Here is a 25,769-nt window from a genome sequence, read left to right on the forward strand (position 1 = left end):
GGCAAAAAAAAGAACAAAAAATGAACCATATAAAACAATTATGGAAAGATGGTTCAACCTTGAAGAATTAAAAAAGAGCCATGTGAAAAAATGATGTAAAATAGTTTAAGCAGGTTGAACAGCATGAGCAAAAGTCCAGGGGAGTGAAACAGGATGCAGCACCTGCAAAATTCCACAAAATTCAGTACAAAGGAGGCTAAGTACACACAGCACAGGCAGCAAATGGGAAGAAAGCAGAGGTCTGGGCTGAAACGATTAAATAATTTCATCCTATTCATGTCCCTTTTTTGTTGAAAAGAGAGAGCCCAGTGACACTGACATTGTTTTACACACACCGTGGAAACATAGAGATGAGCCAGAGGTATTAACACCCTGCCTCATACATGGGCAACAAACAAAGAAGTCATATGGGTTGTTCCCCACCCAAAGAGGTAGAAAAAAAATAAGTGTTTTCAGTCCATGATACTGTGATACCTTAGTACTTCAGATACTTCTTGAATTTATTGTATAATGTGTAATTTTTAAAACATGAAGTTCTCATTTGAAACTAAAATATGTGGCTGAGCCACTCTGAAGGCTCAAGTTTATCAGTTTACTATTTCAGTGCATTAAAAGCACTATGAACTTACTCTGAGATTGGAGTGGACTGTTGTGGTGCTCAGAACAGAATATTTTGGTTCAGTGTGGTTCTAAGGAAAATTATGTTGCAAAGAAAGAAAGTCATCTTCTAACATCTTCAATTAATTGGTTTTTGCTTTGCTGTCAACCAGTTTTTAAGTCAAAGGGTTTGAGAAACAGGCAAGTAACAATGAAATGCCCCAGGGGTCTGTTTTATAGGAGGGGGTTTCTTCTTGGTCACATAAATACATGATAAATTGGAGATTCCAAACTTTTCTTTGTAATAATGTTGAGTAAATGGATTATAATCATAAATGAAGAAAGTTCTCCCAAAGATGGTAAGTTGTTTCCCAATGATGATGCCTTTGGCAGTATACCATTTCAAAACTTCTTGATCAGAGATTTTTAGCACACACTGAGGGAAGTTCTTTGGATTCTCCACCAAAACCTTGGGCATGTACTGGTGGTTCATCAGGAGTGGGAAGGGACCTCACCCACCATTTTGTTTATGGACCGCTTGAATTTCTACTGTATCATCCTAGATTGCATACAGTGGAAGAACTTGTTTGTTAAAGGTGAGAAACTACTTGAGTTGATCAAGGTCCAATGGAGTGACATACTTACAAAGAGGCTGTTTCCAGAGTTCAATGTAAGGATGAAGAGCCATCTTCTCAGGTGGATTTAATTCAGTTCCTTGACTTCCCAAAAATACCTGTGTGAATTGGTCACATTCAACAATGAAGAAAGTTTTGCTATAAACTGTGATTTTTTTTTAATTTAGGTCTTTCCAATGGTAATGGTCTCCCTGGTCATTCTTGGCTAGCCGCTGGCATTTCATTAACTTCCTTTGAGGGATCCCAGAGTTTTGCACAACAGGCTCTATGACTGACATTCTGTCATCTTCTAGCTAGTAGTAAATGTTCACTTGACAGATCCTAGAATGTTCCTCAGTTGACATAGGAACATCTTATTGGAAATAAGCATCAAATTTCAGTGCCTTTTTGTCAAAAGCCACATGTGCGGAATAAAATCTGTCAGCAGGGCCTGCTTAGGTTGGCCATAAGTTAGAAGTGACGTCTTACTGGTCAACTCATCCAGGTCCCCTGCAACAGCTGATTGACCTGGAGTCAGACCCTTCTTATTCCAACCATTGGACATCAAGCTATTGCATAGGTGTTCCTGTAGTCCAGTGGCTTCTATGAAATATTGTTTTTGTGGGGACTTTTGTAAAGGACATGCCTAGCAGAAGGGGAAGGCCATGCACAAGGTTGGACACCATTGCAGCTGCTATGCCACTGCCACTTCTGACAGGTTTTTTGTCCTTCCCGGTTGCCTGGGGAACCAGCCATATTGGTACACCACATGAAGATCCATGGTAACACCAAACATTCTGAACCCCCTGAGTCAGGCCTTTGCTTTTCATTACTTGAAATATTTCTTATCATTCCCTCCTACCTTGTAGTATTTCTGTTGAGAAATCAACTGCTAGCTGTATGGGAGCTCCTTCATATGTTACTTCCTGTTTCTCCCTTGCAGACTTTAATAGGCTGCAAGCCTCTCTTTGAGTTGATCTCTCTTTGATTCTCTCTTTGTCTACAAAATTTGGCATTTTAACAATGTTGTATTTTTGAGTAGCCTTTTTTGAGTTCATTTTGATTGTGTTACTCTGTGCCTCCTGAACTTGCACAGTTTTTTTTCCTCCCCTCTTCAGGTTAGGGAATTATTCTGTCATTTTTTTCAAACAGGTTTTGTATCCCTTGCTCACTTTCTTCTCCTTATGGTATTCCTATGACTCCACTATTGTTGCTTTTAATGTTGTTCCGCAATTACCTTAAGCTATCTTCATATTTTTTTAGTGTTTTTTTTTCATGCTGATGCTCTACCAGGGTATTCATTTCTACCTTGCTTTACAACTCACTAATTCTGTTCTGTGCTTCACTCAGCCTACTTATAATTCATTCTAGTGTATTTTTTTATTTACTTTTTAAATATATTTGTCTCTGCCTCCCCCCCCCACCTCTTTCCCTTGCCCCCTCCCACCTTCGCTCCCTCAGCTCTTCTCCTTTGGCTTTGTCCATGAGCACTTGCTATATGTTCCTTGACTTTCCCCTTCCCTTCCCTTTCTCTGCCCCTCCCTTCTCTCTTGTCTCCGTTGATTTCTTTTCCTTTCAGTGTTGCTGGTCATATTTTCCTTGCATCTTTGCATTGTTGGTTAGGTTCCGCTTATAGGTGAGATCATATGGTATTTGACTTTCGCCCCCTGGCTTATTTCGCTTAGCATGATGCTCTCCAGTTCCATCCATGCTGTCACGGAGTTTAGTAGTTCCTTTTTTCTTTCTGCAGCATAGTATTCCATGGTGTATATGTACCATAATTTTTTGATCCAATCACCTACTAATGGGCATTTAGGTTGTTTCCAAGACTTGGCTATTGTAAATTGTGCTGCTATGAACATTGGGGTGCATAGGTTCTTTTGTATTGGCGTTTTGGTGTTCTCAGGGTATAGTCCCAGCAGGATAATCGCTGGATCAAAAGGCAGTTCCATTTTCAGCTTTCTGAGGAAATTCCACACTGGTTTCCATAGTGGCTGCACCAGTCTGCATTCCCACCAACAGTGTACTAGGGTTCCCTTTTCTCCACAGCCTCACCAGCACCTGTTGTTTGTGGATCTGTTTATGATGGCCATTCTGACCGGTGTGAGGTGGTACCTCATGGTGGTTTTGATCTGCATTTCTCTGATGGCTAGTGATGCTGAGCATCCTTTCAAATGCCTCTGGGCCCTCTGTATCTCCTCCTCAGAAAAGTATCTGCCCAGGTCCTTTGCCCATCTTTTGATTGGATCGTTTGTCTTCTTGGAGTAGAGTCGAGTGAGTTCTTTATATATCTTGGAGATCAAACCTCTATCTGATGTATCATTAGCAAATATATTTTCCCATACGGTTGGCTCCCTTTTAATTTTGCTGGTGTTTTCTTTTGCCGTGCAGAAGCTTCTTATTTTGATGAGGTCCCACTTGTATATTCTTTCCTTTATGTCCCTTGCTTTAGGAGACATATCAGTGAAAAAATTGCTGCATGGGATATCTGAGAGTTTCCTGCCAATGTTCTCCTCGAGGACTTTGATGGTGTTGTGACTTATATTTAAGTCTTGTATCCACCTTGGGTTTATTTTTGTGTATGGTGTCAGCTAATGATCCAATTTCAATTTTTTGCATGTAGCCGTCCAGCTCTCCAAACACCATTTGTTGAAGAGGCTGTTATTGCTCCATTTGATGCTTCTGCCCCCTTTGTCGAATATTAGATGTCCACAGAGACCTGGGCTTATTTCTGGGCTTTCTATTCTGTTCCACTGGTCTATGGGTCTGTTCTTGTGCCAGTACCAGATTGTATTGAGTATGGTGGCTTTGTAGTAGAGTTTGATGTCCGGTATTGTGATCCCTACTACTTTGTGTTTCTTTCTCAAAATTGCTGAGGCTATTCGGGGTCGTTTATGGTTCCATATAAATTTTTGAAATGTCTGTTCTATTTCTGTGAAATACGTCATTGGTATCTTAATAAGGATTGAGTTGAATCTATAAATTTCTTTGGGTAGTATGGACATTTTGAGGATATTAATTCTTCCCATCCTTGAGTACTGTATATGCTTCCATTTATTTGTGTCTTCCTTAATTTCTTTTTTCAATGTTGTATAGTTTTCTGCATACAGGTCTTTTGTGTCTTTGGTTAAATTTATCACTAGGTACTTCATCTTTTTTCGTGCTATATAGAATGGTATATTTTTTCTGAATTCTTTTTCTTCTATTGCTTTGCTGGTGTACAAAAACGCCTTTGATTTCTGAATGTTGACTTTGTATCCTGCTGTTTCGCCAAATTCACTTATTAGGTTGAGGAGTTTTTTGGTAGAGTCTACAGGGTTTTCTATGTACACTATCATGTCATCTGCAAACAATGATAGATTTACGTCCTCCTTTCCTATTTGGATGCCTTTTATCTCTTTCTCTTGTCTGACCGCTGTGGCTAGGACTTCCAATACGATGTTGAAAAGAAGCGGTGAGAGCGGACATCCTTGTCGTGTTCGCGATCTTAGTGGGAAAGCTTTCAGTTTCTGCCCGTTGAGTATGATATTCGCTGTAGGTTTTTCATATATGGCCTTTATTACGTTGAGGAATGCCCCATTTATTCCCATTTTGCTGTGTGTTTTGATCATAAGTGGGTGCTGTACCTTGTCAAATGCTTTTTCTGCATCTATTGAGATGATCATGTGGTTTTTGTCTTTTCTTTTATTGATGTGATGTATCACGTTTACTGATTTGCGTATATTGAACCATCCCTGCATCCCTGGGATAAATCCCACTTGATCGTGGTGGATAATCTTTTGAATGTATTGCTGGATGCGGTTTGCCAATATTTTGTTGAGGATTTTAGCATCTATGTTCATCAGTGAAACTGGCCTGTAGTTTTCTTTCTTTGTAGGGTCTTTATCTGGTTTTGGGATCAGGGTGATACTGGCCTCATAGAAGGAGCCTGGGAGTCTTCCCTCCTCTTGGATTTTTTGGAATAGTCTGAGAAGGGCAGGGGTTAGTTCTTCCTTAAATGTTTTGTAAAATTCTCCCGGGAAACTGTCCGGCCCTGGGCTTTTGTGTGCTGGGAGTTTCTTGATTACTGCTTCAATTTCCCCAGCTGTTATCAGTCTGTTCAAGGTTTCTGTTTCTTCCTCCTTCAGTGTTGGAAGATTATACGTCTCTAAAAATTTGTCCATTTCATCAAGATTTTCAAATGTCTTGGAATATAATTGTTCATAATAGTTTCTGAGGATCATTTGTATTTCTGTGGAATCAATTGTTATTTCTCCTCTTTCATTTCTGATATTATTAATTTGGGTCCTCTCCCTTTTTGTCTTGATGAGTCTGCTTAATGGCTTGTCAATTTTATTAATCTTTTCAAAGAACCAGCTTCTGGATTGGTTGATCCTCTGAATTGTTCTTTTTGTCTCTATGTCATTCAGTTCTGCTCTAATCTTGAATATTTCCTTCCTTCTACTTGCTTTGGGATTTATTTGTTGTTGTTTCTCCAGTTCTTGAAGTTGTAGTGTTAGGTCTTTTATTTGAAATGTTTCTATCTTTTTAAGGTAAGCCTGTATTGCTATGAACTTCCCTCTCAGGACCACCTTTGCTGTGCACCATAGGTTTTGGACAGTTATCTGTTCATTTTCTTTTGTGTCCAGAAATTTTTTGATTTCTTCTCTTATCTCATTATTGACCGATTCATTCTTTAATAGCGTACTGTTCAGTCTCCATGAGTTTGCAAGTTTTGAGGTTTCCCTTTGAGGTTGATTTCGAGTTTCAAGGCCTTGTGGTCTGAGAAAAAGTTCGATATTATTTCAATTTTCCTGAATTTGCTGAGGCTTGCTTTCTGTCCTATCATGTGGTCTATCTTTGAAAAACTGCCATGAGCATTTGAAAAGATAGAGTATTTTTCTTCTTTGGGATGTAAGGTTCTATATATGTCAGTTAAGTCTCTTTGATTCAGTGTTTCATTCAGCACCACGATATGTTTATTAATGTTTTGTTTGGAAGATCTGTCCATTTTTGACAGTGGGGTGTTGAAATCCCCTACTATCAGTGTGTTGCTGTCTATATCTTTTTTGAAGTCATCCAACAATTTCCTTATAAACTTGGGGGCTCCTATATTGGGAGCATATAAGTTTACAATGTTGATGACTTCTTGAAAGATTCTTCCTTTAAGTATGATAAAGTGCTCCTCTGGGTCTCTCTTTATGGCCTTTGCTTTGAAATCTGCTTTGTCTGATACAAGTATGGCAACTCCAGCCTTTTTCTCATGTCCATTTGCTTCGAGTATTTTTTTCCATCCCTTTACTTTCAATCTGTGTAGGTCTCTTGCTCTGAGGTGGGTCTCTTGTAGGCAGCATATGTGTAGGTCATGTTTTCTTATCCATTCAGCTACCCTGTGTCTTTTGATTGGGGCATTTAGTCCATTCACATTGAGAGATATTACTGATAGAAACTTACTCATCTTTTCTCTTTGTACTTGTGTTCCTCTCTCTCATTCTTTTCCTTCATCTGCTTAAGCCAGTCCCCTTAGCATATCTTGGAGTGCTGGTTTGGTAGAGATGTATTCTTTTAGCTTTCTTTTGTCTGGGAAACTCCGTATTTCTCCTTCTATTTTAAGGGAGAGCCTAGCTGGGTAGAGCAGCCTTGGCTGTAGGCCCTTGCTTTTCATGGCTTGGAATATTTGTTGCCATTCCCTTCTGGCTTGTAGTGTTTCTGTTGAGAAGTCAGCTCCTAGGCGTATCGGGACCCCCTTGTATGTGACTTTCTCCTTCTCCCTTGCTGCCTTGAGGATTCTCTTTGTCTTTGACATTTGCCATTTTAATGATGATGTGTCTTGGAGTGGACCTCCTTGGGTCCCTCTTGAGTGGGGTCCTCTGTGCCTCCTGGATCCATGAGAGCCTTTCTCTCCTCAAATTAGGGAAATTTTCCATCATTACTTTTTCGAGGAGTTTCTCTATTCCTTCATCCTCTTCTTCTCCTTCTGGGATCCCTATTATAAGGATATTATCGCATTTCAGGTTGTCCTGCATTTCCCTAAATGCTTCTTTATTCTTTTTGAGCCGTTTTTCCATTTCTTGTTCTTTCTCGGATCTTTTTTCTACCTTGTCCTCCATTTCACTGATTCGATCCTCAGCTTCATCCAGCCTGCTTTGGACTCCTTCTACTGTGTTCAATTTAGAAATGGTATTCTTCATATTCTCTTGTGTCTTCTTGATAGTTTCTATGCCCTTTTCCAGGCTGATATAGTTTACTGTAAGATCCTGATAGTTTCTCTGCAGTTTCTCATAATTCTCTTTGAGCTGGCTGAGCTCATTGAGCTTCTTAGAACCATTGTTTTGAATTCCATATATGATAATTCCCTTGCCTCTATTTCATTTAGCTCTCTCTGTGGGGAGTCCCCTTTTTCACTCATTTCCTGGGAACTTCTTTTTCTTCCCATTTTTGTGAGAGTCTGTTAAGTATTTTTGTCCTTTTCTTTCTGGGCTTGCCTCTGATGATGTCAGTTGTTGACCCTATACAGCCTTGGGTTGTTTGTTTGAGTCTTTCCGGAGTCTAATGCCTGTGTCTGACTCCTGCTTGGAGCAGCTCTGTGACCCTTCGGGTCAGGGCTGAGCTATTTTTTGGGATCTCTCTGCGCTCTCAGGAGAGCTCCTTGAGCGCGTTCCCAGCGCGGCAGTGTCCCCCACCTGCCTGGGCTCACATGTGCTTGCCCCAGACCAGGGGGCTTATTCGCAACCTCCCGTACTCATCTGGCCTCCCTGGCACGCGAGCTTCACTGCACTGGTCAGTTTAGGGTCTTCTATTGTGTGTTTTCCCCGCGTTTGGCTCTTTGGGTGTGTTGCTTGCCCTCGCCAAATGGGGACTACGGAAATGGGAGGAAATCAGCTCTAGGACTCTCCGGTTAATCCTGTTTCTGGTCTCTCCTCCAGGGACTCTGGGCAGCTCTACTTATTTTGTGGGCCGCTCCGCAATCACGGAGGGTAGGTCAATTTACTCCTGCCCTTGCCCCTCTGTGCACTCCCTCGCAGGCCGTATGGGTGCCAGTCTGTGTGAGGCCTTGCCGGCAGGTGCAAGCATTTGCGAGCCCTTGTGAGTCACACACAGGCTCGCCAACCCTCACCGGTCACTCGGAGCAAGTGTGCATGCCTGCTCTGGGTGTTTTGGGGGTGTCTATGTTTGCTTTTCAGCTTTTGGCTCTTTGGGGGTGTGGCCTCTTCCAGCGCAATGGAGACTAGGGCAAGGAGAAGGAGTCGGGACTCCCAGGTTCCTCCTCCTGTTCTTTCCCCAATGCCTCCGTTTTTAGTCTCCCCTCAGGGGCCTCTGGGCAGTTCTGTGACCCCTTCGGCCAGGAATCCAACCCCTGTGCGGACTGCGTTTCAATCGTAAGCAGTCTGGTTCATGCGCACCCTGCTTCTGCCTCTTTGGGGTCGCGCCTTTCCAACCCACAATGGTGACTACCGAATGGGGAGGGAGTCGGGACTCCCCAGTTCCTCCTCCCGTTCTTTCCCCAATGCCTCTGTCTCCAGTCTCTCCTCAAGGCTCTCCCAGCCAGTCTGCACTCAGTCCCGCAGCACACACACATACAAGCTGTGTGCAGAGTGCACAAAAGGCAGGTTAATTGATTCCCTTATGCCTGAGCGAGATAGAAGCTGCAGAGTGGGAAGTGCGTTATCACTCGGGCTCCACCGGCCACCGTGTCAGTTCTCTTCACAAAGTTTTCCTCACCAGTCTTTTCCCAGGCACCAGCCCACCCAGCTGCCGCCTCTACCCAGCGATCAAGGAGGGTGGCTGCCGCTGCAACTTTCACATTTGCCCTTTAAATGTCTTTTTGCATCCCCAGCCATCTGTCTCTGGCAGAGAGCACCCCTAAGCTTTTTGGGGTTGCGTTTTGTCTGTATTTACTCGGCTTTAGCTGCTGTAGTTTAGGGGTTCCTGTTTATGATTCAGACCCCATTATTCTCGGGGGGATGCTAACTGGCTGTTTCAATGTCCCTCTGGTGCCAGTACCCGTGCGCACCCAGCCCATGCTCTCGAGCCTCCACCGCACTTCTCACCCTTTGGGATGTGTGAGAGTAGAATCCACTGTCCGCGGCACCAAGGCTCCTCTCCCACTCTCGCTCCACTACTTTCCACGTGATTACTCCATTATTTAGTTGCAATTCTAGTTTGGTTTTGGGAGGTGGTCAGCGTGACTCCCTTTCACTCTTCCGCCATCTTTCCAATCTCTCTCTAGTGTATTTTTTTTTAAATTTCAGATATCATATTATTCATTTCTTCCTGGGTCTTGTTAATAGTTTCTATTTCCTCTTTCATGCTATTGTAGTTCCCACTCAGTCCCTTGTAGTTTTCACTAAGTTTGTTGAGCATCCTTATAACCATTCTTTTGAATTCTATGTCTGATAGCTTGTTTGCCTCCATTTCATTCATCTTTTTTACTGGGAATTCTTCTATTCCTTTTGATGGTAGGTTCTTTCTTTGTACCACCATTTTAGGTGACTCTTTTTGTTTCTGCAATTCTGGATGGTTTGCTTTGCCAGCTGTATTTGTGGGGTGAACTTCTGTGGTAGCGAAAATATACCTATTATTTTATAGGTATAAAATATAATTATATATTATATATTAATCTATTATATAGTAATAATAATATGTTATACTTTTTCACATATTTGTTTAGTTATAAACTAGAGCTAGAAATTGGGATTGGAGGGCACGGTAGACCTAAATATCCAAGGACTCTAACATCAATAGAGGTCAAAGTATTGGCCTGAGGTGGCATTGCAGAGGGAACAGAATTGAGTCTTAGCTATTCAGTCACTGAATGAGCATGAGGACCTAGAAGTGTTTCTCATGGATCAAAAAAAAAAAAGATAACTAAGAGGGAGAGAGAACCTTTCACCTGAAGCCTTCTTTAAAATTCTGTTCACGCAGACTGCTTAGCAAGGTAAAGTAAAAAAGTATAAAATTAACTTGAGCTTGTCTACCCAGTGGTAGAGCATTGTCCAGCAAGAAATCTCCAGCATCAAACTTCGTGAACAACTTTTGACACATTCAATCAGTCGCAGCACCTCCTCCATACACTGCACAAATATTTCCTTGTGTTTCAGTTGCATTTTTCCCTTTCTTGAAATAATAAAGCATAATATGCCACAAATTTTGTGCATTTTCTGCCATATTCAATATTAAAATGGCTATACAAATTTTCACCAAGTTTGATAAGATTTTTGATAAGATTCTAAACAATTAATACTGATATGACAGCTGTCACAATACAATCTAACAAAATTGTTTCAAATGGAGTAAAAGACAACTAAGTGCTACTAGCACCATATTACAGAAAAAAAACAAACAAATTTTTTGCCCAACTCAATGATTATACAAATAAGACAATTAAATGTACTAAAAAAAAGAAAGAAAATGCTGTCTGAAGTTGTTTGAATGTGCAATAAAGTTATTAGTATATTTATTAAACTTACAGGAGGAATGAAGACAGGAACTAAAAAGAGTGAAAATAAAACAATCATACTAGGGGAAACCTGGGGAATAGTAAGTAAAGATTTATGATGTGTAACACCAATAAATCAAGAAACAGTGATGTATACAAATTATTTAGAAATTTATCACCAACCAGAAGCAAAAATTAAATGAGCTAAAAGGTGTGCCCTTTTGAGAAAAAAAAACATTGATGGTTGAAAGATGAGGAGCAAAAGAATGTTGTTTTTAATTTTAAGCCAACCATTTGGATCAGAGTCAAGGAGACCAGTCAGGGGCTATTAAAATTATTGAACCAAGGAGATATAGGAAATGGCACCACTGAATCTCACTGGTCTCCTATCATAAAAATTGACACCACAAAGTCAGAAAGTCAAGACAGATCAATTTAAGAAGCAGAAGCAGAAAAGAAGCATCTCACAAATAATGGGAAGACAAAGAAACACTTCCCCCAATAGAAGGGAAAGGAGGAATCCCCACAAAAAGAACTAAATGAAATAGAGGCAAGTAAACTATCAGATATCAGATAAAAAAATAAAACAATTATTTTAAGAAAGCTCAATTAGATCAATAAGCTGAAAGAAAATTATGAAAATCTACAGAGAAATTACAAGGAACTTACTGCAAACTATACCAGCATGAAAAAGGAACTAGAAGCTATCAACAAGAGGCAAAAGGAAATGAAGAATACAACTTCTGAATTGAATAACACAGTAGAAGAAATCAAAAGCAGGCTAGATGAAGCAGAGGATCTAATCAGTGAGCTAGATAGAATATCAGAAAGGTAGAAAAAAGCTTCCAGAAAGAGGAAGAAAATAGGAAGACTTTAAGATGGCAGAGGACTGAGTGGAAGTCACACTGAACTCCTCCCAGGACCAAACTGGAATTACAACTAAATTGTGGAGTAATCACCTTGAAAACAACTGAACAATAGTGAGAGATGAGACTTAAGACCTCGGACAGAAAGAGAAATTGGATTTTGCACACCCTAACTTGTAAGAAGTGCAGTGGAGGCTTGAGAAGAAGGGCTGGGTGCCCACAGGCGGTGGAACCAGAGGGATATTGAAATGGTCAGTTGGATTCCCCTGAGAAGAGCAGGGTCTGAACCATAAGCGAGGATCTCCAGCCTACAGCACCAGAGCTCTAAAAGCACACAAACAGACAGATGCGAAAAGCATAACAGTACTCTCTGCCATAAGGACCTAGAAGTCCTCATGGAGATGCAAAGAGCAGTTTAAAGGGCCAAAGCAAAAATGTGTAGTGGCAGCCACTTATCCTGGGTCTCTGGGCAAAGGCAGGGGAAGAGTGGACTGGAGTCACCTGAGGAGAAATGGGGGAGGAAGGCATTGGAGAAAGAACTGAGAAAGTGGCTGGCAGGGTCCCGATGCTGACTTACCCCCATTCCACAGATTCTATCTTATTCATGCAGACCACTTCCCTGAGTGGCAGCAGCTTGAAAGAACCCAATACCCCCATACTCAGGAGGCTCTGCCCAGGCCTGGTGTTGTGTGCAAGACTCGATGCTGAGTACAAAGCAGCAGTCACAGGTAGTAGATCCCTGACTAAAGGGGAGGCAGAGTGGTCTAAAGATACTTGAGGAAAGCTAGGAGACCATGGCATTGGAGAGGGAACTGAGGGAGTAACCAGAGGGATGCCGGTGCTGAGTCACCCCTTGTTTTGCTGCTTCCATCTTGATCAGGCAGACCACTCCCATGAGCAGCAGCAGTGTAAAAGGAAACAATAACCACATCCCCAGGATGCTCTGTCCCACACAGGTGTTGCAAAGGACAGGGTGCTGAGTACAAAGAAGTACTCAAATATAGAAGATACCTGGATAAAGGGGACAAAGAGTGGTCTAGAGTAGAGTCTGGAGATGGAAGCAATGGGGAGAGAACTGATGGAGTGGCCCAAGGGAACCTGATGCTGACTCCTCTCACATACGGAAGTCATCATTTTGCTCAGGAAGAATACTCCCCGGAGCAACAGCAGATGAAAGGACACAATAAGCCCACAGAAAGGAGGGACTCTGCCCTGTGCTGTGGTGCCTAAGCCTGACTGATGAGAACAGAATGAGTAGATTAAGAACTGAGGAGACAAACACAGACAGTAGATTCCTGGAAGTCTCTCAAAGACTGCCTAAGGTCAGAAGGGATCAACAGCTGACATCATCAAAGACAAGTCCAGAAAGAAAAAAGAAAAGCAGTCTCCTACCTTAGAAGTTCAGGTCACAAAGTCAGAAAACCAAGGCAGATGAATTAAAGAAGCAGAAGCAAAAAAGAAGAGTCTCGCAGACTAAAGGAAGAAAAAGAAATAAACCCAAAATGCAGGGAAAGAATCCCCACAAAGAGATTTAAATACAATGGAGGCAAGTAAACCATCAGACATTAAAATCCAAACAATGATTCTCAGGAAGCTGAGTGAGCTCGGTGAGCTGAAAGGAAATTATGAAAAACTACAGGGAAACTACAAGGGACTTACTGCAAACTATATCAACATAAAAAAGACATAGAAATTATTAATAAGAGACAAGAGGAAATGAAGAATACAATTTCTGAATTTAAGAACACAATAGAAGGAATCAAAAGCAGGCTTGATGAAGCAAAGGATCGAAACAGTAAGATGGAGGACAAGGTAGAAAAAAGCTCCCAGAAAGAGCATCAAAATAAAAAAAATACTCAAAAAGAATGAAGATGTATTTAGGAAAATGAAGGACAACTTGAAATGTAATAATATTGGCCTAATAGGGATACCAGAAAGAGAAGAAGAGGAGTAAGGGATAGAGAACCTGTTTGAAAAAGTAATGATGGAAAACTTCCTTAACTGGGGGAGAGAAAAAGTCAAGCAGATCCAGGAAACAGAGGGTCCCAAATCAAGAGGAACCAAATGAGGCCAAATCCAAGACACATCATCATTAACGTGGCAAATATAAAAGAAAAAGAGAGAATCCTAAAAGCAGCAAGAGAGAAACAGGCAGTAACATGTAAGGGAGCCCTGGTAAGTCTAGCAGCTGACTTCTCAACAGAAACACGACAAGCCAGAATGGAATGACAAAAAATATTTCAAATAATGAAAAACAATGGCCTGCAACCAAGAGTGCTCTACCCATCAGGGTTCTCAATTAAAATGGAGTGAGAAATAAGAAACTTCCCAGACAAAAGAAGACTAAAAGAATACACCTCCACCAAACCAATAATATATGATATGCTAAAGGGAGAGGTTTTAGAAGATGAAAAAGAGTGAGAAAGAGAACACAGGTACAAAGGGAAAAAATGAATAAGTAGCTATCAATGATAACTTTAAATGTAAATGGATTAAATGCCACAATAAAAAAACATAGGATAGCTGAATGGATAAGAAAACATGATCCAAACATATGCTGACTACAAGAGACCAATCACAGAACAAAGGAGATATGCAGACAGAAAGCAAAGGGATGGAAAAAAAAAATTCCAAGCAAATGGGCAGAGATAAAAGCCAGGGAAGCAGTACATATATAAGACAAATAAGATTTCAAAACAAAGGCCATAAAAAGAGACCCATAAGGACACTTCACAGTACTCAAAAGAAGAATTCATTAAGAAGACATCAATAGTGTAAACATATATGCATCCAACATAGGAGCACCGACATATACAAGGAAAAATGGAGGACTTCAAGAAAGATATAGACAGTAACATGCAGATAGTAGGGGATTTTAACACCCCTACTATCAAAACACCCCCAGGTTCAAAAATGGATAGTTCTTCAAAACAAAACATCAACCAGGATATTGTGGAAATGAATGCCACATTAGATCAAATGGGTTTACATTTAAGGTCATATAGGACCTTCATACCAAAGAAGCAAAATTCACATTGTTTTTAAATGCACATGGAACATTTTCAAAGACAGACCACATGATAAGACAAAAAACAAACCTCAACATATTCAAGAAAACAGAAACCATAAAAACCATTTTCTCAGACCACAAGGGCTTGAAACTGGAAATGAACCTCAAAGAAAAAATTCAAAAACATTCAAACTCATGAAGACTGAATAGAATGCTATTAAAAAGTGAATGGGTCAATAATGAGATCAGAGAAGAAATCCAAGGGTTTCTGGAAACAAATGAAAATGAACACACAAGAATCAAAAACCTATGGGACACAGCAAGGTCAGTCTTGAGAGGGAAGTTCATAGCAACACAGGCCTACCAAAAAAGATACAAAGATTTCAAACAAACATATAACCCTACAGTTTCAAGAACTGGAGAAACAGCAACTGACAGAACCCAGAGGTAGAAGGAAGGAAATATACAAGATCAGAGCAGACTTGAATGACATAGAAACTAAGAGAACAATTTGAAGATCAACAAATCCAGGAGCTGGTTCTTTGAAAAGATAAAGAAAATGAACAAGCCTTTAAGCAGACTCATCAAGAAAAAAAGGGACAAGACCTGAATAAATAATATCAAAACGAAAGAGGAGGGGGTAGGCAGAGATAAATGTATTTGAAAAAAATAATTAATTAATTTTAAACAAGAAACGAAAGAGGAGAAATAACAACTGATACCACAGAAAAAGAAAGATGATTGTAACAAATTACTAAGAAAAATTATATGCTAAGAAATTTGAAAACATCGATGAAATGGACAAGTTTCAAGAAAAGTGTAACTTCACAACACTGAATGAAGAAGAAGCAGAAAGCCTGAACACACCAATAACAGCTGGTGAAATTGAAGCAGTAATCCAAAAACTCTCGGCACAGAGAATCCCAGGACTGGATGGTTTCACAGGAGAATATTACAAGACATTTAAGGAAAAGTTAACCCCTGTCCTTCTCAGGCTATTCAAAGAAGTCCAATAAAAAGAAAAACTTCTAAACTTTTTTTTTTTTTTTAATGAGGCCAGCATCATCCTAATCCCAAAACCAGATAAAGACACACTAAAGAAAAACAACTACAGGCCGAAGTCACTGATGAACATAAACATTAAAATCCTCAACAAAATATTGGCAAACTGCATCCAGAAAATCATTAAAAAGGTTATCCACCGTTATCAAGTGGGATTCATCCCAGGGATGCATGGGTGTTTCAATATTCACTACTCAATAAACATAACACATCACATAAACAAAAGGAAAGACAAAAACCACATGATCATCTCAATGGATGCGGAAAAAGCATTTGATAAAGTACAGCACCCATTTATGATAAAAACACTCAGCAAAGTGGGAATAAAGAAGGCATACCTCAAGAGAATAAAGGTCATATAGGAAAACCTACAGCCAACATCATACCCAACAGGCAAAAACTAAAATCTTTAGCACTAAGATCAGGAAAAAGACAAGGCTGTCTACTTTCACCACTTCCATTCAACATAGTGTTGGAAGTCCTAGCCACAGCGACCAGATGAGAAAAATAAATTAAAGGCATCCAAATTGGATAGGAGGAAGTAAAACTATCATTGTTTGCAGGTGACATGATACTAGTGTACATAGAAATCCCCATTGACTCCACCAAAAAAATACTCGATTTAATAAGTGAATCTGGCAAAACAGCTGGATACAAAGTCAATATTCAGAAATCTAAAGCATTTTTGTACACTAATAATGAAATATCAGAAGCAGAAATCAGGAAAGAAATCCCATTTGCAACAAGAAAATAAAATACCCAGGAATAAACTTAACCAAGGAGATAAAAGACCTGTACTCAAAAACTACACAACACAGAAGACAGAAATTAAGGAAAACACCAAGAAATGGAAGCATAAACTGTGTTCTTGGATTGGAAGAATTACCATATCAAAATGTCCATACTACCCAAAGCAATTTATACATTCATCGCAATACCTGTTAAACTACCAATGATGTATTTCACAGGCAAAGAGCAGACATTTCAAAAATTTATATGGAACTATAGACAACTCCAAATAGTCACAGCAATTCTGAGAAAGAAAAACAAAATAGGAGGGATCACAATACCGGACTTAAAAGTATATTACAAGGTCACTGTAATCAAAAGAGTCTGGTACTCTCATAAGAACAGATACATAGATTAATGGAACAGAATAGGGAGCCCAGAAGCAACACCATGTCTCTGTGGTCAATTAATATTCTATAAAAGGGGCAAAAGCATAACATAGAGTAAAAATAATCTCTTCAACAACAAATGGTGTAGGGAATGCTGATAACTACATGTGAAAAAAGAAATACAACCACTAACTTACACCATAAACAAAAATAAACTCAAGTGATAAAAGACTTAAATATAAGTCGTGGCACCATGAAAGTCCTAGTGGAGAACATAGGCAGGGAACTCTCAGATATTCCACACAACAATATTTTCACTGATATGTCCCCTATGGCAACAGGCATGAAGGAAAGAATAAACAAATGGGACTTCATCTAAAGAAGCTACTGTGTGGCTAAAGAAAACATCAGCAAAATGAAAAGGGAACCCACTGTTTGGGAAAATATATTTGCCAATGGTAACTCAGAATGGGTTTTGATCTCCAAAATATATAAAGACCACACCCGACTCCACTCAAGTAAAACAAACAATCCAATTTAAAAAATGGGCAAAGGACCTGAAAAGACACTTCTCCAAGGAGGACATGCACAGGGCCCAGAGATATATGAAAGGATGCTCAGCATCACTATCCATCAGAGAAATGGATATTAAAACCACAGTGAGATACCACTTCACACTGGTCAGAATGGTCATCATAAACAAATCAACAAACAAGTACTGGCGAGGTTGTGGAGAAGAGGGAACCCTAGTACACTGTTGGTGAGAATACAGACTGGTGCAGCCACTGTGGAAAACGGTTTAGAATTTCCTCAAAAACCTGAAGATGAAACTGCCTTTTGGCTCAGCAATTTTACTAATTGGATTATACCCTGAGAATACCAAAACAGCAATTCAACAGAATATATGCACCCCAATGTTCATAGCAGCACAATTTACAATAGCCAAGTGCTGGATGCAACCTAAGTGTCCATCAATAAAGAGTGGATCAAAAAACTATGGCATATTTACACAATAGAATACTATGCAGCAGTAAGAAAAAGGGCTGCTATCATTGTCAATAGAATGGATGGAACTGGAGAGCATTATGATAAGCAAAGTAACCCAAAGGATGAACCACAAATAGCATATGATCTCACCTGTAATTGGAAACTAATAAAAAATCAAACATGTAAGCAATATGTAACCAGCAACATTGAAAGAAAAAACAAAGTGACATTAATGAGGCGGGGGAGGGAATGGTGTAACGGGGCAGAGATGGGGAAAGGTGAAATCAAGGAACATATATAAAAGACCCATGAACAAACCCAAAGTGGTGAAGGATTAAGGGTGGGACGTGGGGGTGGGTGGGACAGGGGGCAATGGTGGCAAGAAAATGGAGACAATTTATTTTAACCATACAATAATTCAAAAAAAATAATTAAAAAATACACAGGTAGAGTGTTCCATGCTGCACAAACATCAGCTTTGTACTAAGGCAGATTTCCAGATAAGATGGAGGTGTAGATAGATACACTTTGCCTCATCACACAGCCAAAAGAAGGACAACAAATTTAAAAACAAACCAGACTGCCAGAAAATTGAACTGTATGGAAGTCTGTCAACCAAGGATTTAAAAAAAAAACAAAAAAAAACCTTTCATCCAGACTGGTAGGTAGGGTGGAGATGGGCAGCTGTGCAGAGAGGATGCACTTCAAGGTGGCACTTGGAGGACCGGGCAGTCCCACATTTGCAATCAGATAAACTGGGAGGAACAACTGGGGATTGAGGCAGACTGTGCAACTCATGGTTGCAGTGCAGGAATAGAAAGCCTCAAAACCTCTGGCTGAAAAAACCTGTGGGGGATGCAGCAGCAGGAGAAATTGTCAGCTTTACAGGAGAGTCCTTTGGAGAGACTCAAAGGGTCCTAAAACATACACAAACCAACCCACCCTAGAATCACACTACAAGGACCCAGTTTGCTTGTGGGTAGCGGGACAAGTGACTGAAAGCCAGCAGAGAACTGAGCAAGTAGCATTGTTCTCCCTCAGACCCCTAGCCCCTACACAGTCACAACCGAGTGACCTGAGTTTCCCTGCCCAGGTGAATACCTCAGGCTCCACCCTTTCCAATGTAATAGGCATGCTGAAGTCAATAAATATGGAGCAAATAAAAGAAGAGAGCACAGCTCCAAAAATAGAACTAAACAATGAACAGATAGCCAATTATCAGATGCATAGTTCAAAACATTGGTAATCTGGATGCTCACAGGATTGGTTGACTATGGTCACCAAATGGAGGAAAAAGTGAAGTCTACACAAAGTGAAATAAAGAAAAATATACAGAGAACTGACAATAAAGGAAAGGAAACTGGGACTCAAATCAATGATTTGGAGCAGAAAGAAGAGATCAACATTCAATCAGAACAGAATGAAGAAACATGAATTCAAAAAAATGAGGAGCGTCTTAGGAACCTCTCTGACAACTTTAAATGTTCCCATGTCCGAATCATAGGGGCACCAGAAGGAGAAAAGGAATAGTAAGAAATTTAAATATCATTTGAACAAATGATGAAGGAGAACTTCCCCAATCTGGTGAAGGAAATACACTTCCAGGAAGTCCAGGAAGCTCAGAAAGTCCCAAATCAATTAGACCCAGGGAACCACACACCAAGGCACATCATAATTACATTACCCCAGATTAAAGATCGGAGAGGATCTTGAAAGCAGCAAGAGAGAAGGAGGCAGTTACTGACAAAGGAGTTCCCATAAGAATATCAGCTGATTTCTCAAAAGAAACCTTACAGGCAAGAAGGGGCTGCCAAGAAGTTTTCAAAGTCATAAAAGACAAAGATCTTCATCCAAGATTACTCAATCCAGCAAAGCTATCATTTAGAATGGAAAGGCAGATAAAGTGCTTCCCAGATAAGATATTAGATCCTTTGGTGGAAAATGCATTATTATGTTGGAAAAGGGAATGCCTACTGAGATACTAATAACAGCAGGTTTTAGTGACCAGTGGGAAATGAGCAGAAGGTGTTGCTTTAATTCTTCCAGGAAAAATGTAGGTAAGGAGAAAACATATAATTGATGAAACAAAGAAGTTGAGTTGGGCCAAGAATTTAGGGGGGAAAGATTAGCCTTTGCTGAGGGAAGCATCTACTTCTCCTAGAGGAGGAGAAAGGGGAGAATATGGATTCATATATACTTGGTTTTGAGAAGGAGAGGAGAGAGTTGAGGAAGTTTACTGTAAATAACCTTTAACTTTGTAAAATCTTGATAGGTCACTGGCAAGGAGCAAAAGGCAAAATGGTGGAGTTGAACGATTTGAAAAAGAAGTTTAGAAAATCTGTTGTTCATAATACAACAGACACCTGAAGAAAACTTTGTCAGCAGTAGAAAAGGTCCAGCACAAGCATTTGTAGCATCATTTTAACCCAGGTAGTAATTTGAGTATTATGATAATATGCAAAAGTTATATATTTTTACTGAACATAAAACTAATAAACTTTAAAGCAAAAAAAAAAATCATTGAACCAACCAATGTGGAGTTCCTGAAGTAGAGCTTTGGCAGTGGGCATGGAAGAGAGTAATTTGACAGAAGCTACTAGTGAGTAGCTAGTGTATGAGCTGAAGATGACTCCAGTGTTTCCAGAATGAGTGATTTTAAATAAGAGCAAGATTTCTGTATAGTAAGCAGTTTTTTTTTTCTGTTTATGTGTAGCCCTCTTATGCAAGTTCAAAAGTATTTACAGCAAGTGGAGATATGATTGATCGATTTTAATTGATTATTGATATTATTCGACATGTTATTTACATTCAGTAGTGTAAGATTTTGTAACTCAAAAATCCCATGTGTGCCCATAGCTTAAATTCTCCAAGTGGAAAGGAGTAATAGAAAGAAAGAAAATTACTTTATAGAATGTTGTAGAAATAGCCTTTTTTAAAAGGTGGACAGAGTGAGGATAAAATCAGCTTGGCATTATCTGTGTATCCAAAATTAATGATTATTGTAAGGGAAAAGAGTGTTTTTTTTTTTTTTATGGGAGATTTCAGCTCAACTTGCCTTTAAAATCTCTTTATTGACTTCAGTAACCATAAATGCTCCACATCTCTGTGATCAATAATGAAGTAATGGTGGGACAATTGATGGCCTATGACATTTTTTGCTCAAGTTAAATACTGTAGCTTATTTTTGTAATTATGATACTTAGAAAGGACATCATCAAAGAGGATGGGGCATAAAAATTACCACAGAAAGCTATGCAATCAATATTTGGCATGAGCGAGGAAAAAATTCCAGAGAGTAGCCATTGAGCTCCAAGAGAAATGACTGATAGGGCCAATAGCTCAGATGGTTATTATGTCATCAGATAGGTTGCTGATAATTTGCGCAAATTGCTTAGGAAGCTCCTTAAGCTAGAACAGTTAACAAAGTTGACTTCTTTCTGTCTGATAGATAAGACATGAAGTACCTTCCCACTAATAGATGATTTTTAAAATAAATAAAGAGAAATCTGGGCTTCAAATTTTAAAAAATGTATTGAACACACATTTACTTCTCTCCCCTCCAAAAGTCCTCTTCAAATTATTGAAGATATTTGAGTGGTTGGGGCGGGAATGCTATCCCAGTGCCAGAAAAATCCAAAAGACAGTAGGCAGAAGACCAGAGATTTTGAAGAAACCCCAGGTGTAAGGATATAGTAGAATGCAGATGAAATGGGACTGATTTATAAAATAAGATTAAAAACAGTGGCCAAAATATATTAGGGAAAAGAAGAGGTAACAATAATGATAATAATTATGGAAAAACATATTTGGAATAGCTAAGCCAGTTCCGTGTTCTTCCAGTCTCCAGAAATCTGCCAGAGCACAGAGTCTCATAGTCCTGAGAACTCCTCTCCAAATTAGGTAGGCTATTAGCCTGAAGAGGGGTCTTGGTATAGATGTTAGGGTATGAGAGAAAAGAAGAGTTTTAGGTAACTCTGAATCTTCATATGAATCACTGAGGGACAAAAATAAATGAAGACAAAACAAAACAAACAGCAAACCAATAAAAAACTTCATCCAAGAGTGCAATCCTCTAAGACCCTTCTCTCCCTGGAGAGGAATATTGTCCTCCTTTTGACACATGGAAGGGGCATTCTGAATAGTTGTCAGTGAAGCATTTGAAAGATGAGCAGAGGATATGGACAGTTTAAAAAGCACTGTTAGAATTCAGGTGCTGCAGAAAGTTGACTCTTGGAAAGAGAGATCATAAGCTATGGTATTTAAATATTTAAGAAGAGGCAAGTGGCTCAGTGGATTGAGTGTTGGCCTATCAATCACAGGGTCATTGGTGTGATTTCCAGTCAGAGCACATGCCTGGGTTGTGGGCTGGTCTCCAAAAGGGGGTGTGCAAGTGGAAACCACACATTGATGTTTCTCTCCCTCTTGTTCCCCCTCCCTTCCCCTCTGTCTAAAAACAAATAAATATACTAGTTTAATTAATTAAATAGCTAAGAAGATGCTGAGAAATAACCAAAATAGGATTTAACTTGGAGAGTCAACCACACATTATTTTGCAGTACACATCCATAACGAACTCATAGGGCATGTGAATCAAGACCAACTGGTTGGCAAACTTAGTACTCATTATCTTCAAATTAGACGGTTGCCCTTCAGCTCCTTACTGTTTGCCATCAAGAAGTTCAAGAATGTTTTAAATGCTTGACAATATAAAAGAGAAATTATTTTTCTTTAACAAAATTTAGTTTGAATAGCACCATGTTCAAGAATTCTTCTTGACACTTTCTTTTCCTAATAATGAATATGGTAAAATGGCTTTTTTTTCTCTGAAGCATGGTTTATTTTTGGATATGCAGATAAAGTGTGATGCAGTGAAACTTAATCCAATTTTTTTTTCTTTAAGATAAGGAGTACAATCAGTAATCAGGAGTTACTTGTCAATGCACATGCAAACATTGGAAGCTCAGGGTTAAAGAGTAAAAGAAATGAACTTTAAGGCTTTCTTCTCTCTTCTCCCTGGCTTCTCCAGGGACTGAACACTTCTTGGAACACAGTGGAATTTGAGTGTCAAGTTTTGATAGATAAGAAGGTTTCATGGTTATTTATAAAACCCACTTGTATAAAATAGTTAGATTCTGGAGTACTTGGATGTGTGTATTTCCTGTGAATTCTCTTTCTGCAGGTGCAGCTTAGCATAAAGGTAGAGAGCTGAATGTTTTGGTCAGCTAACAATGATTAGCCCTGTTTTTTTTCATGAAAACTTTCATTAAAATAATCAAGTGACTTATGAGTAATCCACAGGGCCAAGGAGAGAAATATCACTTCCAGCAATGATAAGGACTGCTTTATCAGATGGGGACTGGATTTAAGCAGGACCTTTCACAATGAGTAGATTTCAGGCCCTAGTTCTCTCTTGAACATAACAGTTCATTGAAAATGACAATGGCATTCTCTTTTCTAAAGCATATTCAGACAGGACTTCAATATGGCAGAGGAGTGAATGGAAGACACACTGACCTCCTACCACGGCCAATCTGGAATTGTAACTAAATTGTGGAGAAATCACCTGGAAAACAACAGAACAACAGTGAGAGAGGAGCCTTAAAACCTTGGACAGACAGAAGAATTGGCTTTGGCACAACCTAACTGGTAAGAAGTGTAGTGGAGGCTTGAGAAGAAGGGCTGGGCACCCACAGGCGGGGGAACCAGAGGGATATTGAAATGGCCAGTTGGATTCCCTTGAGAAGAGCAGGGTCTGAACCATAAGTGGGGATCTCCAGCCTACAGCACCAGAGCCCAAAAAGCACACAGACAACAGGCAGCTGCAAAAAGTGTAGCAGTGCTCTCTGTTGAGACAGGAGGCTAGCAAAACAAAGAGACGTTTGAAGGGCTAATGCAAAAATTTGTAGTGGCAGTCACTTACCCTAGTCTCTGGGCAAAGGTAGGGGCAGAGTGGGCTGAAGTCACCTGAGTGAAGATTGGGGTGAAAAGCTGTGGAGAGAGAACTGAAAAAGTGGCTAGCGGGGTCCCAATGCTGACCCACCCCCAATTCTGCAGCTTCAATCTTGTCCAGGCAGGCCAATCCCCTGAGTGGCAGCAGCATTGAAGGACACAATAGCCCCAACCTCAGGACGCTCTGCCATTGCCAGGAGTTGGGTGCAAGCCTCAGTTCTGAGTACCGAGTGGCAGTCACATATAGTAGATCCCTGGCTAAAGGGGTTACAGAGTTGTCTAGAGACACTTGAGGAGAGACTGGAAATGGAAGAGTTGGGGAAAGAATTGAGTGAGTAGCTGGGGGGATCACACTGCTGAAACCTACCCCATTCTGCAGTTTCCATCTTGTTCAGGCAGGTTCCTCCATTGATTGGCAACACCATGGAAAAACACAATAGCAATGCACTCAGGAGGCTCTTCCTGGCCAGGTGTTGTGCGTGAGCCAGGATACTGAGTACAAAGCAGCAGGCACAGATAATAGATTCCTGGCTAAAGGGGATGCAGAGTGGTCAAGAGATGCTTGAGAATAGACTGGAAAGGAGGCATTGGGGAGAGAACAGAGGGAGTAGCTGGGGGGTATCCCAGTGCTGACTCCTCCCCCATATGGTAGCAGCCATCTTTCTCAGGCAGACAAGACTACTCTACTCAGTAAGGCTCTCAATTAAAATGGAAAGCAAAGAGTTTCTCAGAAAAAAGAAAGCTAAAAGAATACACCCCAATCAAACCACCATTGCAAAATATGCTAAAAAGACTGCTTTAAGAAGATGAAGAAAAAGTGTGAGAAAGAGAGGATCACCAGAAAAAAGGGGAAAAAATAAATAAGTACCTACCAATAATAATTTTAAGTGTAAATGGATTAAATGCCCAAATCCAAAGAAATAGTATAACTGAACAGATAAGAAAACATAAACCACACATATGTTGCCTAAAAGATACCCACTCAGAACAAAAGACATACACAGACTAAAGGTAAAGAGAGGGTGAAATATATTTGAAGCAAATGAAGAGCAAATGAAGAAAAAAAAAGTAGGGCTAACAATACTTATATAGGATGAAATATATTTCAAAACAAAAGCCAAAAAATGAGACCCAGAAGGACATTTCTCAACAATCAAGGAAGAATCCCTCAAGAATTTATAAACAAGGTAAACCTATAGGCGCCCAACACAGGAGCACCCCAATATATAAGGAGAATCCTGGAGAACTTCAAGAAAGATATAGAGAATAACTCACTGATCATAGGGGATTTCAACACCCAGCGGTCAAAAATGGATAGATCTTCCAAACAAAACATTAACAAGGATATTGTGGAATTGAATGACACACTAGATCAAATAGAATTAACTTACATTGATAGAACTTTTATAACAAAGAAGGAAAATACACATTCCTTTCAAATGCAAATCGAACATTTTCAAAGATAGATGACATGATAGGACAAAAAACAAGCCTCAAAAAATTCTGGAAAATCAAAATGATAACATGCATTTTCTCAGATCACAAGGGGTTGACACTAGAAAACATCCTCAAGGAAAAAACACAAAAACATTCAAACTCAGATGATTTAATAGCACACTATTAAACAGTGAATGGGTTAACAAAGAGATAAAAGAATAAATCAAAAAATTTCTGGAAACAAATGAAAATGAACACACAACAGTCCAAAACCTATGGGACAGAGCAAAGGCAGTCTTGAAAGGGAAGTTCAGAGCAATACAGGCCTACCTTAAAAAGATAGAAACATTTTAAATAAACAATCTAACCATCCAGCTTGGAAAACTGGAGAAACAACAATAAACAAAGCCCATGAGGAATAGAAGAAAGGAAATAATAAAAATCAGAGCAGAACTGAATGACAGAGAAAATAAAAATAATTCAAAGGATCAACCAATCCAGGAGGTGATTCACTGGAAAGACAAAAAAATCGGTAAGGCTTTAAGCAGATTCATCAAGAAATAAAGGGAGAGAACCCAAATAAATAACATCAGAAATGAAAGAGAAGAAATGACAACTGATACCACAGAAATACAAAAGATTGTAAGAAATTAAAATGAAAAATTATATGCCAAGACATTTGAAAACCTCAGGGAAATGGACAAGTTTTTA

At 39.6% G+C, this 25,769-nt stretch overlaps 1 pseudogene; it reads right to left on the reverse strand.

Moving 5' to 3' along the window:
* Positions 1 to 778: 778 nt before the first annotated feature.
* LOC129082170 (EF-hand domain-containing protein 1-like) lies at positions 779 to 1,897 on the reverse strand (annotated as a pseudogene).
* Between the last annotated feature and the right edge of the window lie 23,872 nt (positions 1,898 to 25,769).

This window comes from Pteronotus mesoamericanus, unplaced genomic scaffold (genome assembly GCF_021234165.1).
Source record: "Pteronotus mesoamericanus isolate MK-2021 breed Mesoamerican mustached bat unplaced genomic scaffold, CSHL_Meso_final scaffold_12, whole genome shotgun sequence".
In the NCBI taxonomy this organism is placed as follows: domain Eukaryota; kingdom Metazoa; phylum Chordata; class Mammalia; order Chiroptera; family Mormoopidae; genus Pteronotus; species Pteronotus mesoamericanus.